The sequence below is a fragment of the Macrobrachium nipponense genome, chromosome 46, assembly GCF_015104395.2.
Source record: "Macrobrachium nipponense isolate FS-2020 chromosome 46, ASM1510439v2, whole genome shotgun sequence".
NCBI lineage: Eukaryota > Metazoa > Arthropoda > Malacostraca > Decapoda > Palaemonidae > Macrobrachium > Macrobrachium nipponense.
In genome coordinates this window covers 42988665-43010770 of record NC_061106.1, presented here as the reverse complement: position 1 = coordinate 43010770, position 22106 = coordinate 42988665, and the positions used below count along the sequence as shown (strand labels likewise).

Sequence of the window (22106 nt, the reverse complement as noted above, 5' to 3'; positions counted from 1 at the left end):
AGATGAAGGAGATTGTTGGTTGTAGGTTGTTATTTGAATGCTGTTTCAGGTTTCGTCTCAGCAGAAGGCGAATATCATTCTCGCCTTTGGCATTGGTGAGGAGGGGGGAGGGGGAGGGGAGGGAAGGTGGGAGGAGGAGGGGGAAGGAGGAGGAGGAGGAGGATGGAAGGAGGAGGAAGGTGGGAGATGAGAAGAAGTTCCAAGGAGTTAGAGGTCAAGAAAGACAGTGAGACTGACAAGGGGCAAGGTCGAGAAGTCTTTCACCTCCCCCCCCCCCCCCCCCCCCCCCACCCCGCCACCCCTTCACCACCCCTCTTCCTCCTCACCTCGGGCTTTACCTATCCAACACAGATCTCTCCCTCGTACAGTTAACGGTCACGGCGCCTCTGAAATACGCGCCAGTCTTCCTTTTCATTCATCACTTCGTATCTTCGCGAATTCAAAAATCCATTACGGGATGCTCTGTGCGCAAGAGCCCGTGATGGCATAAGGCCAGCTCAATCAAAAACAACGTTCAAATCCCAAGTACAGAAATGCATAAAGGGGTGGAGTTTCATGGGGACTTTTGAAGAATCAAATAAATCTTGAGAATTACAAAAATGAAAGAAAGAAAAAAAAAACAACTTCAAAAAGGGGAGTGGATTTTTGATGCATCAAATACATTTTTAGAATAAAAAAAACGAAAAAAGGGGGTGGGGTTGAATTTTGATGAATCAAATAAATTTTTTTAAAGAATTACGAAAAAAGTACCATTCGCAAGAGAACGCACAGAAATAAATCAATAAAAATACTTTAAAAAATTAACCAAATAAATAACTTAATCCAAAAAACATCAATGAAAACAACATTAAATCGCATATAACAACGACAACAATCATAACACCGAAAATGCATCAAGTCGTTCGCCTCCACATAACAACCAGAAAAAAAAATTAAAATAAAAAATAAAGATGGAAATGATTAGAACTTAAAAAAAGAGACAAGACGAAGTTTATTCATCCCAATTTTCTCTTTCCCTTTTCTCGAGCGGTCTATTACATCGCAATATCTCAACACATCAGATAATGGTCGCGAGATCTGGAAAGCGGATGTCTAACAGGCCCAAAGACGCCATGGGTGAATGGACAGACAATAGGAGAGAGAGAGAGAGAGAGAGGAGAGAGAGACGAGAGAGAGAGAGAGAGATTCGCAAGGAAGAACTACAAAAAAAAGGATAACATCTTGACGGAAAAATATTTCAAATACGAAAAAAAAGCTTCTTTTTACACCAATACCAGAAGTTGTTTATGCTTTGATAGAGGAAATTTATGTGATGAATATAACCTTTATTTTCATTATATATATATATATATATATATATATATATATATATATATTCTATAATTATATATATATATATATAGTATATATATATTATCTATACACACACACACACACACACACACACACACACATATATTATATATATATCATATATATATATATATATATATATATATATATAATATATATTAATATATATGGGGGCTGGATATTCTAGATGTGTTTTATTTTTAATATTCAATTAGTTCATCCAAGGGATGACAGTTGATATTACCATTCAAATAGTTCATCCAGAGGTCCCCAAACTTATTGTGTCCCCCCCCCCCCATTCCTCACCCCCCCCCCCCCCCCCCCCCCCCCCCCCCCCCCCATACCCCCCCCCCCCCAGTCAAAACCCCCCCCCCCCCCACCTCCAGATATCCCCCTTCATGTGTATGAGGGAAAGTAGTTAAAACACACGGTGACTATTTACTAATTTATTTTTCAAATTTACAAATATACTGATAAACATCTAGTTACAGAATAAAGTGGATAGAGGGAGGTTAGTAACAACTAACCGCATAGCCATAGAGAGCGGTTAGCAACAAATAAAAGGACATGAGAAAATCCATCTGAGATTTTTTAAAAAAAGTTAGGTGGGTTAGTGTCATTATTTCCCCCCCCCCCCCCCCCCCGTAGCCCGGTAGCTTCAAATTACGCCAGGGGGAAATTTTTACCAGTTTGGGAACCACTGAATTCTAACCGATGCCACGATAAAACGCCAGCTACATCCATCGGTAAAATCTAAGCATTCTCCCACGAAGTCCAATAATTCCCTATATGCTGTTTCGTCGTGAGTTTTTACCTTTTTCTCGATTATTCTTTCGATTTTCGTTAAACCACAAAGCTTAGAATTAAACGAGAAAATACGAAAAGAGAGAAAGGGCGGAGTATGCAAGATGGTTTACAAAAGAACAAAAAAGTATAAAAATTTTGATGAGATCTCGACCAGAAAAATGTAAAATTTGTGATGGGATATCCCCCCAAAAAGTATAAAAATTTTGATTGAGATCTCGACAAAAAATGTATGAAAATTTCATGAGATCTGACCAAAAAAGTATAAAAATTTCATGAGATCTGACCAAAAAAGTATAAACATTTCATGAGATCTGACCAAAAAAGTATAAACATTTTGATGACATCTCAACAAAAAAGTATAAAAATTTTGGTGACATCTCAAACACCCACAATCCGTCAAGTATTTGAGAGGAGTAATACACGAGACACATTGAAGATGGAAGGTGAAACAGAGAGTGTATAGATAAAATGCGACTCTAATAAATCCATGGTTAAATTAAGTACGGTCATAACCAACTGGAGACTACACAAGAGGCCTATTTAGCATTACAACTAGATCTCAATAACCCTGAACTTAGAGGCGTGTAAACCTTCCAATCAAAAGTGGCAGCCCTTTTGTCAGTGTAATTCCGCATTCGCTTTTCATTCAAAATCTTATTTTTACCTTCATTTTATTTCCCTTCCCAGCTTCCTCTTTATTCCAACGTTCTTCTTTCTTCCTCTTTATTCCTCTTGCAACCTAATACCACCCTAGGTCCACTTGAGCGTCCTTCAACTGCTATGAAATCGCATTTTTTTTCTCTCTCCTATTCAAGCCTGCTTCTCCACCCCACCCCCACAATCCCCCACCCTCTCTCTCTCTCTCTCTCTCTCTCTCTCTCTCTCTCTCTCTCTCTCTAACCTAAAGACCCTTTATTCTGAATCATATTCACATTCCTGACTGCCTCTACTTCTCAGCTTTATAGTCATAAATAATATTTTCTTTCCATACTATATATTTATATATTTAATATTTAATCAATTCTGATAACTATCATCAATAACCAGTCTCTTCTTCGCTAACAGTTTATTCGAAAAATAAGCTTTGAAATTCAAATATATCTTTAATAATAAAAAAAACTTGGCGTGACAACTGATATTATGCTAAGATGTCAATAGAAAAATATAGGTAGTTTCCAACCGCTAATATTTAACATATTTTTACAATAAAATGACGTCACAGCAAAAAGATTAATGGGTGTCAAAATCCCCGTATCTGTGATCATATACCGCAATATGTCATACGATATTCTATTCTTTAAACGTATTAATATGCAAATGAAGTTCGACGTCAAAGCGTGTTCTAAAATATAAAGATGTAGTTAGGTCTCCACCTGTCAATAATTGCTAGTGTAGTTTTAAAAATCTTATATAAAAGAATAATGCGATTTTTTAAAGTAAATCTCCCATTATGAAAAGGAAACCAGCCCGTCGCATGTGACTCGAGAGAGAGAGAGAGAGAGGGGGAATCGAGGGAGGAAGGAGAGGAAGGAGAAGAGAGGAGAGGGAGAGAGAGAGCGAGAGAGAGAGAGAGAGAGAGAGAGAGAGAGAGAGAGAGAAAGAATGCATGTTAGGTAAAAATAAAAATTTATGTTAAATCTTTATGGGAGAGATCTTGAATATGATGATAAAACGGTTCCTGTTGCAGAGGTCATAAAAAAAGTAATAAAAACTGTTTTCGCTCTCTCCACCAACAGAGCTCTAACGGTGTTTTGTCTGTGCCTGGAGGACTGACCTGACAAGAAGGACAAATAAAAAAAAAGTAAAAAAAAAATAAACGGTACTCTTCGACACCAATAAAAATGGATAAGCACTAAGTTGATATAACATAAAAGTAAAAAAATTAAGGGGGCTCTTCGATACCAATAAAAATGGATGAGAATTAAGAAGATATAATAAAGGACGCGATAAACAGCCGAAAAGTGAAAGCTCTAATATAATCAAAATACGATAAATAAACTGTATAAGAATATTGTAAAGAAAGTAGGGAAAAGATAAACAAGTGTGAAATAAATTTTTTAAAAAGTAATATTACGATAAAAGCACCATTCATAAACATGCTCTGTCATTGCAAATACTTCAAGAAAAACACGACAGCACTACCTATGAAGTAAACGTCGAGAATTTCAACATAAACTGAAAGTAAAAAAAAATAAATAAATAAAAGCAAAAGTAGTAACTGTTTTGTTAGGTATACTCAGGCGCGGCTCAGGTCAAATTGTTGGTATTCTGTGTCAGGTCACCACGAAGGTCAGACAAACGGGTTGATCTGAATGACCAACTATTTGCAAGAATCTCTCGAATTAACATTATTTGGTTGTAAATGTCATTTCTTTTAGCTGTAAATGTCGAGATTTTTAAAAATATCTCCTGATGAATATGCAGCCTATTCAGTGGAGAATATCTCGGGGTAAATATACAGAGAATTGATTTTATTTTCCTAATGAATATGCAATCTCTTTTGGGCACGATATCTCGCTCCAAATAAAGTGTTTTAGTTTTTTTTTTCCAGGATATATTGCCACTGAGAAAAGAGAAACTGCGCATGCCCGAATGCGACCTTCGTCTTTAAAGCCCCAGTCACAACCGAATTTAAAGTTCCTCGCTGGAAGAGTGGTTTTCGCGCTCGGCTGTCAATCCGGTGGTCCGAAGTTCGAATCCCTGCTCGTTCAACGCGGAATCAGAGGAATTTATGTCTGGTGATAGAAATTCATTTCTCGGTATACTGTGGTTCGCATCCCACAATAAGCTGTAGGTCCCGTTGCTAGGTGACCAGTTGGTTCCTAGAGACGTCAAAATATCTAATCCTTTGGGCCAGTCCTATGGGAGAGCTATCAATCAGTTCAGTGGTCTGGTTAAACTAAGATAACAACCGAATCTAAAACACAACCAGGCACAACCAACACACGGGAGTCTTACCAGTTAATTCGGAGAAGCCTCCCTGGAGAGAGAGAGAGAGAGAGAGAGAGAGAGAGAGAGAGAGAGAGAGAGAGAGAGACTCAAGGAAATGGGAAATAAACAAGAGGGACGGAAGAAGATGGAGCTGAGGAAACAGGAATGACGTCAAATATCCATTGCAACATTCCTACTTTGCCTCCATCCAAACAAAACCACTTACTGCATAATCTATGTCAACAATCAGGCTCTCTCTCTCTCTCTCTCTCTCTCTCTCTCTCTCTCTCTCTTGATCTGTATCGGTCAAGTGGTTAAGATTAACCTCATTCTTATAACGCTGGGAGGTGGAGGTGGGGTGGGGTTCGAATCCTGCCATGGGCGTCAGATTTACTTCCTAATTATATGCAGTGAGGGTATTGGCATTTTAGTGACGAGCGTAACCAATAGTGTGTAGAAATCGAGAAGTGAAGATGTCATTACGCCTATTAAACACAACATAAATATTATTTATATATATATATATATATATATATATATATATATATATATATATATACACTGGGCATACACCATAAAACACAAGCCTGACTCTTTGTCTACATACATCTATGGTATACGTGCCCCAAAATAATATCTTAATAATGAATTAAATTCACACATAAGCAAGCATGCCCAATGTCTCTTTCGCTGTCTCAGAACTAAAAAGAAAATAAATTAAAAATGTAAAAAAAAAAATTTTAAAAAGCTAAGGAAAATAAAAGTATAAACAGATCTGCTAGACGGAGCTGTGCTAAGAAGTTCATTAATCAACAGCAAAATCATTTTTGCCTAGCGAACCAACAGCAACAGGCATCTCTCTCTCTCTCTCTCTCTCTCTCTCTCTCTCTCTCTCTCTCTCTCTCTCTCTCTCTCCCTTTCTGGTGTCATAATCGCACAAGTCCTTAAAATGACTACTTTCTAAAACCGAGTGACAGTTTAATCATCACCAAGACGTAGATGTGGAAGGATGAGGATTCAGTTTCCTTTATTTGAAGCTCATTTATTTATTTATCTATTTATTTATAATTCTAAGGACCATTATCGACACCAACCTTGAAAGTCTCGCATTTCGTTATCCTAACCACTGGTTAGTTTTCCCAGCAGCATTTTTCAGTCCTTAATTTGCAAAATTTCGACAACTTCCAATTTTATTTTGACCTTCACTTAACTTTTCTCGACCGGTGTTTATTGAGAGAGAGAGAGAGAGAGAGAGAGAGAGAGAGAGAGAGAGAGAGAGAGAGAGAGAGAGAGAGAGAGAACTATAACACCCTCGCTAATACAGCTTCGATTGATGATGATGCACTATTAGAAAAATCAAACAAAACAGCAACAAAGCAACGCAGTTCCACGGATCACTTTCAATAACAACAACAAACCGTATATCACGAACCACCTCCAGACCTACGGAAAATAACGCCATAATAACCAAGGACCTTGGTTATACCCAGCGAACGAGCAACATCATTTTTCACTCCCGGGCAGCCATGCCCATCACCATGCCCACCCCAAAAAACGCCTTTGCCCCGTCATGGTTAATATCATTAGCGCCCTGCCACAGGAAACCCCTGGGCATTCATTCTATGTTTTGACCAGGTCTCAGTGCCACCACTGTCGGGGCACACAAGGCGATGTTTGCCCACTTTTGCGTTAGAAGACGTAACGAGAGATGGGTGGGTATATGGGTATACAATGGAGACGGTGAAAGGGTTTGAGGGGCACACTATCAAAAGGTGACAGCGAAAGCTCTTCTTGATTTTTTTTGAAAAGGACACTCAACATTAGTTGGAATGCGTTAATGTCATCGTGTTTGTCTCTATTTCGCCCCCCCCCCTTTTTTTTTTTGGCTTTAGTGCTGATCTCAATATAAAGAACATAACTAGCTATATCTTCTCTTTCCTCTCCTCCACGTTAACAGATATATCTTAACTTTATCGCGAATAGTTTCAGGCTATACAGAAAAACACGACAGAATCATACATGCGCACCGACTCGAGGCCTTAGCAAAATTACGCTTGAATTAAAATGCCACGGGGTTATTTCATCGAGAGGAGAGAGAGAGAGAGAGAGAGAGAGAGAGAGAGAGAGAGAGAGAGAGTCAGTCAACTCATCCAAATTATCTTGTTAAGTTTACAATGTTTGCTTAACCTCAAGAAGCGCAGAGTGAGAAGGCACGGAGACCCACTCAAGTTCTGCGCAGAGCGAAATGTGGCTTGATTCTCTGAAGTCTTTATAATACGTTATGGAAGACATCGGAGCGTTTAATTTTAAGCCTGTGAAACAGCTGCTAAGTACGTAGTGACTGGGCCTAAACAAACAATAACATTCCCAAATGTCACGTTAGCAAATAAAGCGATAAAAGTACTCCATCTGTTAGCATTCCACGATCACGGAGAACGATCGTCTGTCTGAGTCATCAGCTGATTTCTGACGTTTCGCATCAGCTGATTTCTGACGTTTCGCATCAGCTGATTTCTGACGTTTCAACCACAACAAATTCAATAAGAATCCGAAACTTACGCTGCCAATGCTTGGGACTTCCTCTCATAAACAAACAAAAACAAAAACAAAAGACAGGCAAACAAATCTAAAATGACGCTGCCAATGCTTGGGACTCACTGTCATAAACAATCAAACAAACAAAAACAAAAGACAAGCAAACAAATAAACAAGAGAATCGCTCCGACGGAAGCCACCTGCTTGGCGGTATTGACTCTGCTGCTGATGCTCATGATGGAAGATTTTAACGAATCATTTACGACCATGAGAGAGAGAGAGAGAGAGAGAGAGAGAGAGAGAGAGAGAGAGAGAGAGAGAGGAGAGGATAGAGAGAGAGAAGAGAGGAGAAGAGATTTAGAGAGAAGCAGAGAGATGATGAAGGGAGAGAAGGAGAGAGAGATTCCGTAATTCGGCTACCGGATATAAAAGTACAATGGCAAGCACGCGATGCGCGAGCAACACATCAATGTTTACTCGAGTGTGAAAAGAGAGTCATATGCAAAATGTCGATGCTCACTTTTTTTGAAAGCGCAACAACATTCGTCAACGTCAATTTATCGAGTGACGTCATCGCCGGGGTGTATACACGAAGTGAAACAATGCTGAAGACTCTTTTACCTTCCATTGATGTCTGTAGATTGACGCCTGTAGCAGGGGCGATTACATTGTAATTACTACAAGTCACCTTTGATCATCCATCAAGTGTCATGGAGTCGCCTATTGTTCAGGGGTGAGGAGAGAAAGGTTTCTTTTCACAAAGAGAGAGAGAGAGAGAGAGAGAGAGAGAGAGAGAGGAGAGATGACGAGAGAGAGAGGAGGAGAGAGAGAGAGAGAGAGAGTCATGCATCTGTGTGCATGAGTTTAAAGAAACAAAAAACAGACAGCAGTGAGCGAGAGGTAATGTGAACTTATATGAGAGAGAGAGAGTTTATGATCAGTTGGGCATTCAATGGCATTCAATATTGACGATGAGATCGCTCATAAGATGGAAGGATCAGCCATGAGTTCCCTCGAGCGACAAGGAAATGATTTATCACACCCAGAGAAATAGCTGCATCTCTCTCTCTCTCTCTCTCAGGGACGGCAAATGTGACAAAGGGCGCCTTCATGCAGCAGAAGGAGGGCACATCCTGGACATTCTGGCTCTTACACATTAGATTCAATTTAAGACCAAGAAGAGGCACCTCATCAACGTGCATATATAAATATGTATATAAAAATTCTCTCCTCCTGACTCTCTCTCACTCTCTCTCTCACACACACACACACACACACATACACACACATGCACACACAAACTAGCCCCTGAAACGACTGATTTCTTATACCTCCAAAAAGGATACCAATGATTTTTGTTTTTCATTTTTAAAAAGTGACTTCAATATATACTACCCTTTCTATATATCATCAAAAGAATGATAAAAACAATGAAATGCAGGTCAGGGAAATTAAATACAAATACTCGCGAGAAAACCAAATGAAATTAATTAAAACTTAACAGATGAAAAACCATTTCCATCATTATAAAACACCCTTTCTGTATATCAAAATATTAATAATAACAATGAAATGAAGGGCAGGAAAATTAAGTACAAATACTCGTGAGAAAACCAAATAAAATTAATTTAAAACAACTAAACAGATGAAAACAACATTTCCCCATTATTCAAAAACGAAAAAAAAATAAATAACAAACTAACAACCGCCACAGAGCTGAAGTGCCTCCCAACAGAACACTGAGCAAATCAATTCCTTCCTTTCCCCTTTTCTTTCAACATTCTCATCCTTTATATCTTTCGACCGCTTCAACCCAAACAACACTCGAAGGACGGAGCACAGCAGCACACCTGAAACCTACTTGAAGGCTGACCTCCGTATCCTGGACCTCGAAACCAGGAGGCCCTTGAAGGAAGACGCCGGTAAAGGGATACCCGTCATTAAAATAGATATGTATACCTGGCAGAATACGCCGTCCACTCATTACTTCTTCACTTCTCCCAATCAGGGCGAAGGGAATCATTTCACGATGACGCAGTTCTGAGACCGAGAGAGAGAAGAGAGAGAGAGAGAGAGAGAGAGAGACACCTCGTCCTCGAAGGAAAGATACAAGCCCTCTGAAACGAAGCACCAGCAGCTGTAATGGTTTCGAGATTAGATCTGACGTCACAAGTCCAAAAGCGTTTTCGTGGGTAGGGGGGGGGGGGATGGTGGGGGCTCGAGAGAATGTGTGTGTGTGTGTGTTTATGTGGAGGTGGAAAGGGATGCCTGGGGGTGGGGGTAGCATCCTATCTTCCTAAACAGGCAATCAGAGAACAGAGAGGCATTCCCTCACTTGTGTTATAAAAAGAAGACAAAAAAAAAAAGGCTTTGGATGGAAGAGAGAGAGAGAGAGAGAGAGAGAGAGAGAGAGAAAGTTTTATCCAAGATGTAAGACATGAAATTTTTTTTTTTTTTTTTTTCTTCTGGACATCATACATGAATGATTCTTGTGTCATCCTCAAACCGTCATTGTGACGAAGACGTTCATGGTTCCTACTCGTCCTCGGCTCTCAGAGGCACTCGAGTGTGAAGTTTGTGGCTATGAGAGAGAGAGAGAGAGAGAGAGAGAGAGAGTGTCTAAAAGTCGAGATGCCTACTAATCATTCCCAGGTATCAGGTAAATTACTGCCGACATTTCAACTCACACGGAATCGAGATATAAATCAAGACAATATTTTCTCATTTCTAATTCCCTAAAAATAACTTCCTACAAATATTCACGTTTATACATTAACACAAGTCGCTTAAATTAAGCAGCTTTACCATGAATACACGATTTATCTTAAAATGTCGTTTCAAACAACAATCTCTCAAATGTGTCGATTTATTTCGTATTCGTCCAACTCTGAAACGTCAATAAAAACATCTTCCAGGAGAAAGAAGAAGATCGTCTGAAGGTAAACTTGGGAATAAGATTCTCCACAGTGACACGTGCGTAGTGAAGCCATTCTCGCAAATCAAAAGATCCAAGAAGAGAGTGGGTATAGAGTGGGTATAAACACTTGAAACCGCCCACAATGCTTTCAACACCCGGCACTTAAGACGTTAGCCTAACAGCTCTTTAAGCGTATAAGATGCTCGCGGAGGCCAGCTTCTCTCCTGCCTAGAATTCGCTGTGTGGTAAGAGCCAAAGAAATAAGACCACAGGGCTAATTTTCATGGTATGTACGTGGCTCTGAACTGGATTTGTATTCCTGCCCCTTTTCAATAAACCAATTTATTTCGTTATTTCGTATAAAACTTAGTCATAAAAGGATTCCTCTCTCTCTCTCTCTCTCTCTCTCTCTCTCTCTCTTCTCTCTCTCTCTCTCTACTTTTCAGAGTATGTACGTGGTTCTGAACGGGATTTGTATTCCTGTCTCTTTTCAATAAACCAATTTATTTCGTTATTTGGTATAAAACTTGTCATAAAAGGATTCCTCTCTCTCTCTCTCTCTCTCTCTCTCTCTCTCTCTCTCTCTCTCTCTCTCTCAGTAGCACTAACAAATGTAAATCAGGAGATAAAAAAAATTAGAATATCTACGCCACTCGTAGCAGAGCATTTGAGGTGCTATAACGCAAGATAGCATCGCCCAAACAGAGCATTCACACCCCTGTCCTCTCTCTCTCTCTCTCTCTCTCTCTACAGAGCTCTTTTATAAGGGAATGTTTGAAGTTATTTCACAGCCGAGGACATCAAGAAAAAGGGCTTAAACGTCGCTTGAAAGAACGCGAGTCAAAAGAAACATTTGGCAACTTGATTAACGTGACTTACAACGTCTGAAAAAGAAACGTTTGGCAACTCGATTAACGTGACTTACAGCGTCAGAAAAAGAAACGTTTGGCAATTCGATTAACGTGACTTAAAACGTCTGAAAATGAAACGTTTGGCAACTCGATTAACGTGACTTACAGCGTCTGAAAAATAAACGTTTGGCAACTCGATTAACGTGACTTACAGCGTTTGAATTTCCATCGGGACATTATGAACTCGAGAGTTATCCAGCTTCTATCCGAAAACTGCTAATCATTCCAAACATGAATGTAGAAACAGCCTCAATAGGTCTATTACGGATAATCTAGACGGGCCTAATGGCACAATAAACTAGGAAACTGAGTCATTCACGGCGCCATCGAGAGAGAGAGAGAGAGAGAGAGATGGGATCGATCTCGCTAATGTTAAGACCACGTTTAAGAGGGTTATTTAACGATTAACTGGGTATTTCACAACGATAGGAGATAACGCTAATGTGTCAACCATTTGCCGTTGAAGGTAAGTTGATATTCAAGAGGAAAGGTTGAATTTAATTAGCGCCAACCTTCAAGAGAGGCGATAGCATTGAAGTTCCAAGTAACAGAAAATGTATAAATAAATTAACAAACATGCATACGTACGTTCATAAACGTTCTATATTATATATCAAACATATTGCATTCAAAATAAAGTGCAATAGTCTTCAAAACTAGTACAAACAGCTAACATAATCCAACAAAATTATACTGTTCTACTTCACAAAACTGATGACCATTTAAGACTAATTAAAGCAGAGCTAAGTCTTCCAATATGAATAATTCAGAGCCTGCACAAGCAACACTCAATTGACCAAACCTTGTTCGTGGAAAAAATACTAACATATAGTCCCAAAAAAAACCAGAGCTTTAAACAAAGAAATCCTTTAATAAAACATGACCCTTTGACATGCAAGGTTTAACGAGAATGGTGCCTTCTCAATGCTTGGATCTCAGTTGATTTCAATAATGATTTCCTCCAAGCTGCATGTGTATTAAGTGTGTACAGCAAGCATGACACACAAACACACACACACACACACACACACATATATATATATATAATATATATATATATGTATTACTCTACCTTCTCCTCCTCTGAACGTAAATAGCACCAGATGGGTGCAGTCTTTATGTGAGGTTGGCTGGACCCTACTAACAGAAAGAAGAAGAGATCAGTTATCAGAAATGCAATAAAAATAAATACAACAAATGAACAGCGACCCCCCCAAAAGGAAACGACTTCTTCCCAAATCACACGAAATCCGCTCATGGGACGAGATCAAATCCGTCGACTGGCGGCTCCTTCCTCAAGAGGAGCCGGTCTAGAGCAAGTGAAAGTACTACTACGCTAATCCTTGGCAGACGACTCTCCAGAGAGACAGACAGACAGACAGACACTCGGAGCAAATCGAGACACTCCGGAATCTGGTGGCCAAATAAGGGATGGGGTAGGGTGACGAGATATGGATATTTCGGAGGTCGTAGATTTTTTGCTGAAATGCAGTTTTCTCTTGTTAAAAGGGGAAAAAATCTCTCTCTCGTCGTATGAGATGATTATAATAATCCCGCCGTCCTACCAGGATTTAAAAAAAAAAATCTGTGGTTACGTTCAGTTGTGTCATAAAAAGTTGAAACACAGCTGTTTATCTCTCTCTCTCTCTCTCTCTCTCTCTATATATATATATTATATATATATATATATATATATATATATATATATATATATATATATATATATATATATATATATATATTATATATATATATATATATATAGTATCATATATATAGTAATGTATATAATATAGATATATATGATTATACATACATACATACGTACATATATACATACATTTTATATATATAATATATATATATATATATATATATATATATATATATAGTATATGATAAATCATATACATCCCTAAAAAAGGAAAACTGCTAATAACTAGAATGTAATTGTCGAACCAAGTATCTACAGGTTAAAACTAGCAAAAATAAATAAATAAATACAATATAAAAAAAAATTCAATTCAATATTTTCCATGTTACACTTTCCACAAAAAAAAAAAAAAAAAAAAAAAAAAGTCCACAATAACAGGATCGAAAAACTTTCTCTCTTATCGTCCCCACCATCAAAAAAAACGCGAGAAGAAGAAGAAAAAAAAATGGGAAAAAGTGAAAACGCATGACCTACCTCCAAGTCTTGACCCGGCGTGCGAACCCCACAGGAACCACCGTGGTATATAACCCAAGGGACCTGAACCATACCATCCCCCTCCCCTCCCCTCCTCTACCCAGTGGGCGAACGGAGACGAAAATGCACCTCGAGAAAAGGTCGGTCTCTCTCTCTCTCTCTCTCTCTCTCTCAGCGGCACAAGCATGGTCAATGTCACAGCAGCGTCCCGCCGCCGCCGCCGCTCCGATCGGAGTCAGGGACCACTTTCTCCCCCGAGTTCGAAAAACACATGGTGCCAACACCTGTTCGTTTAATCCCCGGGATTTAAAGCCCCCGGGGGCGGATCTACCCTAAAATGACAGATAAAACGTAAACTACCCCTTAAACGATCGATAGGGAGTCCCGGATAAGACGGAAGGACCCCAGGTGGTGAAGATAGTTGACGAAACAGTGCTCTCTCTCTCTCGCTCTCTATCTCTCTCTCTCTCTCTCTCTCCTGGTGCATCGTGATGCAAGTGGAGTCATATCTCCATAAAAAAAAAAAAGTGACTCCTTGACACGGCATTATATTGATTTTGCACGAGGGTTGATCTTTTAACAAATTATATACATACATACATATATACATACATACGTACATACATAATATATGTGTATATATATAATTTATATATAATGATATATATATATATATATATTATATATATATATATATAATATAATATATCACATAGGCCGAAAGATACTTTGAACAAACACAAAAATAGGCAAATAATTTCATGAACGCATAACACACCATCTTAACCTGAGAGAGAGAGAGAGAGAGAGAGAGAGAGAGAGAGAGAGAGAGAGAGAGAGATTTAGATTTATGAAGGTGAAAATGAAAAGTTTGACGTATATTATGAAACTTGAGAGAGAGAGAGAGATTTATGAAGGTGAAAATGAAAAGTAGGACTTATAGTATGAAACTTGATCACTGAATCATCCAACAATGATTAAACCATACAGAAATTAACCACAATATAGACTACAACAGGAGAGACAGTTCACCTAGAAACATACAAATCGAAAAGTCGCCAAGAAGACTACGTCCAACTATATCCCACCAAAATCTCACACCTCTCGTGCAAATAAACTTGGCAAGGACAACGTGAAGCTTTCATTTGCCCAGGAAAATAAAATAATAAACATGAGTGGACTAGAAAATGGCTGGTGTGACGAATGAAGACGTGGGCGAAACAAGTGTCTCTTTTAAATATGGCCTTCTGGAATGGAAAGGATGGTACCAGACGGATGGTGTGGCCTTCATGTTTTTCCCCGTCAATTACTATTTAGGGATGGGGAGGGTTGCTAGCCTATATATATATAATCATATATGCATTATATATATATATATATATATATATTATATATATATATATAATAAAAGGAGCCCACAAAAACGCCAAAATATTGAAAGTAATACTATATTTCAGAGAGTGCTTGCTGTCTCTCTCTCTCTCTCTTCTTCAGGTAGGTAATGAAGAGAGAGAGAGAGTGACACAGCAAGCACTCTCTGAAATATATAGTATACTTACTTTCTATATTTTGGCGTTTTTATGGGCTCCTTTTATTAGATGGAATTCTGTTGTAACGGAACATTTTTACCAGCCACATATATATATATATATATATATATATATATTATATATATATATATATATATATATATATATATATATGTGTGTGTGTGTGTGTGTGATTATGTTTATAATATAATATTTATATTTTACATATACATATATGTATATATTACAAACTTAATTGGCTACAAGCACATGTATAGTACGTATCTCGACGAAACCTTTATTAAAGATCTTAGTTCATGAATTATGAGCACCACAATTGATATTTCAAAACCATATCCACTACTATATTCCCATGAATTAAATAAGAAAAAAAATTAATAAATAACTGGGCATCCGTTTATCCTGAATTACGTCAATCATGACACTTGGCCCAAACGCTAATGTCTAACCTTAAATTTTACCCAAAAGTAAACAAACATACAACCGATGGATGGAGTCGACTCAAGACAAGATACAGATGGTGTCAGGTTACCCGAGGCAAGATGCACTTCCAGCTTTGATCTTATAAACCCTTCAAATTATGCAGCATCCCTAAGACTATACAATAAGCTCTCTTACTTGATTACCTGATGGCCAGAGGACTGAGTGTATAAAGTCTTTCAAGGAAAAAAACTGAATATCTTGAGTGCATTAAGTCTTTCAATGACAAACTGAATATCTTGAGTGGATTAAGTCTTTCAATGACAAACTGAATATCTTGAGTGGATTAAGTCTTTCAATGACAAACTGAATATCTTGAGTGGATTAAATCTTTCAAGGAATAACTGAATATCCTATTTACTGGGTATTATGACAGTACGCACTTATCAATTAACATGGAATACTGCACGCGACTCTCAGAGTGTTCTGCACTGTTGTGAATGGGACACATTTACTCGATTGTCTCTCAGAGCGATTTTGGTGGAATCCGACACGGGGGTAATAAAAGAAGTAAACTGTAAACTTTAAATAAGTATACATACGATAATGCTTAAGGAACAATATACCCAACCACTTAAACTGTTTCTTTTAAAATCTGGTCTCTTGAACATCTTAAAATAGTTTCTTCTACACATTTTGAGACAATATCCAAACTTTGAATACGTTCTTACCAAAAGGAGGTATTGGATGTCTAAAACTTCAAATACTCTCTTTCATAGAATTTTTTAAAAACAGTCTTGACTTGACAATACGTCTGTCATACTTTTACACGAATGATCTGGCTGTTCATTAAAATTAAAAATAAATACTATTTACAACTTTCTGAAAAAATATCCCAAATAAAAAAAAACCGTTATCCTTTACAAAAACTGACCGTACAAGCAACTTATAAACTTCATATTGACATCCCAGCCTTCAAGAACTTTTTCAACCTTCTTTCCAAATAACATTCCAAAACACTAATTCTTGAAAAAAAAAAAAAAAGTTTTTTTCCTGAATGACCAACCTAACTTAACTAAGTCTGCCTTGCAAAATGCCCGTCATAACATTGAGGAGACTTATGGGAGATGTACAAAATAGCCTAAAATTGAACTGTTACAAATAGGTGTTTTCCCCGGTACTGCTTGTTTGTATTGTATACAGTATTTTTGCCTCTAATGTCATTTGCAATGTGAACTAACGTCACTAGACAAGATAATGGATTCTTATCCCAAATTATACTGTTCAGCAAATACATCTGAATTTACTTTGACATTCACTCCAACGAGTTTAAGCAAAAGTAAGACAACATCTTCCTACCTATCTCTCTCTCTCTCTCTCTCCGCACCACCAGCATCAACGTTCTCTCTACCTGGATGGCATCAAAATCTCCCGAGACTGAAACATTTATTTAGGTAAACTGAAAATCTCTCTGAGACTATAAAGAATAAAAGACTATTTATTCATAAAGTCTATGACGAAAAACAAATTATTTTTTTACCTCAGAGTCTGAGGAAAACTTTTACTGAACAGTTTGTGACATCTTCATCAGTCAGTGATAAAATTCTAATATAGAATCTAGGACAAAATTGTCCAAGTCTAGGATACAATTCTAGTTAAACGTCTAGGGAAAACTTGTCACTGTCTAGAATACAATTCTAGTTAAAAGTCAAAGACAAACTTGTCAAAGTCTTGGATACAATTCTAGTTAAAAGTCTTAAGACAAACTTGTCAAAGTCAAGGATACAATTCTTGTTACAAGTCTAAGACAAACTTGTCAAAGTCAAGGATACAATTCTTGTTACAAATCTAAGGCAAACTTGTCAAAGTCAAGGATACAATTCTAGTTACAGCTTGAAGCAAAACATCAAAATCTAGGATAAACTTCTAGTTTACGTCCGAGTTAAGTAAGGTACTTAAATCTAAACAATACATCAACATCAGAAGCGCCTTGGGCACACGATCACTCCAACCTATACGAGATCAAAAAGAAGCCCCCAAAAAGCACATGTTAGTGAGATTAATAGCACTGCTTTTTATTTTCTATATTACAGAGCACACTTTGGCGCTGCCAAAGCCATTTTATAGGTGAAATATAAGCCTGGCTCCGGTATAATCACTTCCTTTTTCACACAGTTCTTCGGGAATCGCCACACATACACATATACACTGACAGGACACTAACACTACTTAGATGATTATTTCCACCACTTTCAGAATAGGTCACACCAAGGTCTTTAGACCTTGGGTCACACGTACACTACTCATCTACGACGTGGGGGTATTTTGTTATTCATTTAGGGACTTTTTGATATAAATGAATAGATATTTTTTTATGTATTCCATTTCCCGAAGCTTCGACACTACGTAAAAAGAGTTGTTAGCGATGCGTGTTTTGACATGAAGCCTTTTTGTTGTTTGCTTTTAATTTTTTTTTTAGGGGGATTTTTCCTTACCGTTGGGTTGGGTCGTCGTCGAAGGCGCCGTTGGTTGCTTGCTTTTGCGTGCCTGTCGAGGAGGATGCCACTACGTTTTCGTCAAAAGGGCCCGTTAAAATCAGTTTTCAAAAAGGGGGGAAGGAAGGAAGGTCGCAGCCGCCGAAAAGTGTTAATCGTTTATTATTATTATTTCTAAAAAAAAAAATAAATGCGACAGAGGCCTGTTCTTTTCGGAGGTGTTAGCGCGGCCACAGCTCAAGCCAGACTGAAGATCCTTTAGGCAGAACACCTACACACAAGCCAGGGTTCCTCTCGCTCACTCACTCACTCACTCACTCTTTCGGGCTCCTTCTTCTTCTGCTGCTGCCCCGCCCACTTTCAGGGGAGGACTCCTCCTCCTCCTCTCCCACCACCACCACCACCACCACCAAAGCCTTACTCACCTCGCTCCCACCGCCTCCTCCTACGCCCACTTCATCAGGGGGATCCTTGGCCAGCAGCAGAAGCAGGTATCCCCAGACCGAAAGGAAGGTGGCTGCTGGCTCCTGCTTGCCTAACAACTGCTTGACCGAGGCTGCTTGCTTGCTGCTTGTTGTAAAGCACCGGGAATTAGTGGGGCCTCTGGAGTCGAGGAAAAATATACCTGCCATCTCATTAGCTTGTGGTCCTTTAAATTTGTGGATACGTGCGAGTGTTTGTGTGAGAGTTTGTGTGTAAATGAGAGAGAGAGAGAGAGAGAGAGATGTATGGTCAAGTTCTTCTGGTTTATTTCGCAAACGCTAAGCAGACGCCATAGAAAAAGTCCACGCACGAAAAAACAGTGGATGAATTGCATTCTGCACTTGACACTTTCAGATAATTAGCATCAAGGCTAATTATATATAATTATGCATATGTGTATATGTATATATAAACATATATAGATATTAAAGGACATTTGTAGCTCGAATAATTTATATGAATCACGGTGATGGCATAATTATTCATGTAGTATGTGTGTATGTTTGTGTGTATGTTATTACAAATCTCAAAGCCCTGACGGTAATTAATTGCAAAATACAATTTATCCACTGTTTACGTGAGTGGACTTTTTCTCTAAAGAAATTATAGATTTCTCTAAGAAATTATAGACAGATATGTCATAATTAATTACATATCTATCTATAATTTCTTCTGATATACCGCTCAAGTCCAAAATCATCACACAGGTACCTAGCGCCTCAGTGGCGTGGTTGGTATGGTGTTGGCGTCCCAACTCGGTGGTCGCGAGTTCGATTCTCGGCCATTCCATTGAGGAGTGAGAGATGTGTATTTCTAGTGATAGAAGTTCACTCTCGACGTGGTTCGGAAGTCACGTAAAGCCGTTGGTCCCGATGCTGAATAACCGCTGGTTCCATGCAACGTAAAAACACCATACAAACAAAAACAAAACAAAACATGGGTGCCTAAAACACTTATCTTTCTAACCTTTACCATCGTCAAACACTCCATTTCTCCCTAGTTATTATTTGTTCTCTTCTTCTTCCATCTCTCTCCCAGTTTGTATACTTACTCTCCTCCTCCGAAACTCTCTAAACCCCACATACGTCAAAAGTCTCGTAGTAGCTGACGAACGCTTTTCAACTATGCTATCATATATACCTTAATATTCATATACTTCCCCTGTTCGGCAGAGACACTGCAGATATATCAGCGTCGTCTTTTCAGCTTTTCCCATTCAGTCTGGATCTATATGTCTGCATCGTTTATCCCTCAAGACCAGAAAAGACCAGTAACCGCTCCCTGTTATCCACCAGACGCCACGCTTATATACTCATTTCATTCAATCATATCATACCTTCCTTTTTACTCTAGCCATCATTATGACATTGCTGTACCCTGACTTCCATCATCCCTTGCAGTTCGTCACCACCATCAATCAATACTGTACTATAGTAGATTCCCATCACCCGTGCAGCTGATGTCTTGGCCAGTCCCTTATACGACGCTCCTCATTGGCTGTTGATAAGCCAATCACAGGGCTGCAAACTCTCCTCAGTCTCTCTCGAGAGAGTTCACATGGGCAGGATGTATGTTCCACCTCTCCTCAGGGATACTTTAGAAAGTAGTATCCCTCAGGAAAGTTGGAAAATACAACCTGCGTAAGTGAACTCTCAAGAGAGAGAGACTGAGGAGAGTTTCTAGCCCTGTGATTGGCTTATCAACAGCCAATCAGGAGCGTCGTAGAAGGGAGTGGCCTAGACATCAAATACACGGGTGATGTGAATCTACTATAACGATTGAGTTAGTGATGCCATAGCCTTGCTCTACCTTATCCTCTTGGGACAAAACATTGCTCTACCTTACCCTCTTGGGACAAAAGATTGTTCTACCTTATCCTTCTTGGACCAAAATAAATTCTACATTGTCCTTTGGGACAAAAGATTGTTCTACCTTATCCTCTTGGGACAAAAGATTGTTCTACCTTATCCTCTTGGGACAAAACATTGCTCTACCTTATCCTCTTGGGACAAAACATTGCTCTACCTTATCCTCTTGGGACAAAACATTGCTCTACCTTACCCTCTTGGGACAAAAGATTGTTCTACCTTATCCTCTTGGGACAAAACATTGCTCTACCTTATCCTCTTGGGACAAAACATGCTACCTTACTCTTGGGACAAAAGCATTGCTCTACCTTATCCTCTTGGGACAAAACATTGCTCTACCTTATCCTCTTGGGACAAAACATTGCTCTACCTTATCCTCTTGGGACAAAAGATACGTAGATCCTAACCGTGTCTATTTCCTAATTCGCTTCAGAAAACCCACAAAGAAAACATTAACTCCCACAGATTCATCACAGAATCTTGACGAACATCTGTCCTAATGCAAACCCTTGTTTGTTTAAGGCCCGAAAAGTCACGCATCTGCGATCAGACCCTCTCCCCCCAAAAGTCATCAGTCACTCTTTCCTAATTAGCCTGTTTCTTTATTGCTTCCAAGTGCTTTATAAACCTCTATTCAATTTGAATTTACTTTATTTAGATGGAGAAAATGCTTCATAGCCATGAATCACTCTAACCCTCACATTTTTATGATTACGTATAGTAAAATAAAAAAAAATAAAAAAATATATAATATATATATATGAGAGGAGAGAGAGAGAGAGAGAGAGAGAGAGAGAGAGAGAGAGAGAGATATGTGTGCATCTGCAAAGAAAGTTGACGGGAAAGTAACCCCAGATGATTAAGAAATCACCAACCCCCCCCCCCCCGCCTCTCACTCTTACCCTCCCCCAACCCCCAAATAGGCCAAGTAGGGCAAATCACCAGAACCTACAAACGACGACTTCTTTTAGGCCGCCCACACCGCCTTCCGAAGTGGGGGGTTGGGGTTTAGTGGGGGGGGGGAACCTCGTGCCTCCTCCTAGGAGTCGACCTTCCAGTTCAAAGAAGAAGAAAAAGAAGAGTGTGGGGAGGGAGGCGGTGGTGCTGGAACAAGGTATACAGGGAGATGGCTGGGGGGGGGGGGGAGGGGGGTTGGGGGGTTAAGCCCTCCACCTCAGTACGCCCTCGCATTTGCTTTGGTTGATGTGGTTTGCCCTTTGACGAGACCAGGGGAATGAAATTTACCCGGATGCCTAAAACTTGACATACAAAACAATAATAATAATAATAATAATAATAATAATAATAATAATAATAATAATGTCAGTATAAATATGTATTAGAAAATTAGAAATATTCATATAAATGCTATGTATATATAATAAATTCTGATACATATTTACGATGACATCACCGTGGATGCCTTCGCCATTTCAGTGACTCATTGGAGTGAATCGTGCGATCATGAATTTTTTCTATAAAATAATAATAATAATAATAATAATCAATAATAATAATAATAATAAATAATAATAATAATAATATTATTTTAGGTCGAAAATGGCTTGTCAGATTCCCCAAGAATAAATCTCTGGCTACTATTAATAATAATAATAACTAATAATTAATAATAATAATAATAATAATA

General features: G+C 38.7%; 1 protein-coding gene across 1 annotated transcript in view; it reads right to left on the bottom strand.

Annotated features, from left to right (window-relative positions):
• LOC135214979 (titin-like) overlaps positions 1–18405 on the bottom strand; it is a gene marked incomplete in the record, with an annotated part of 228146 nt that extends 209741 nt beyond the window's left edge. The window contains 1 exon segment of the mRNA XM_064249484.1: positions 18108–18405.
• Positions 18406–22106: the final 3701 nt, after the last annotated feature.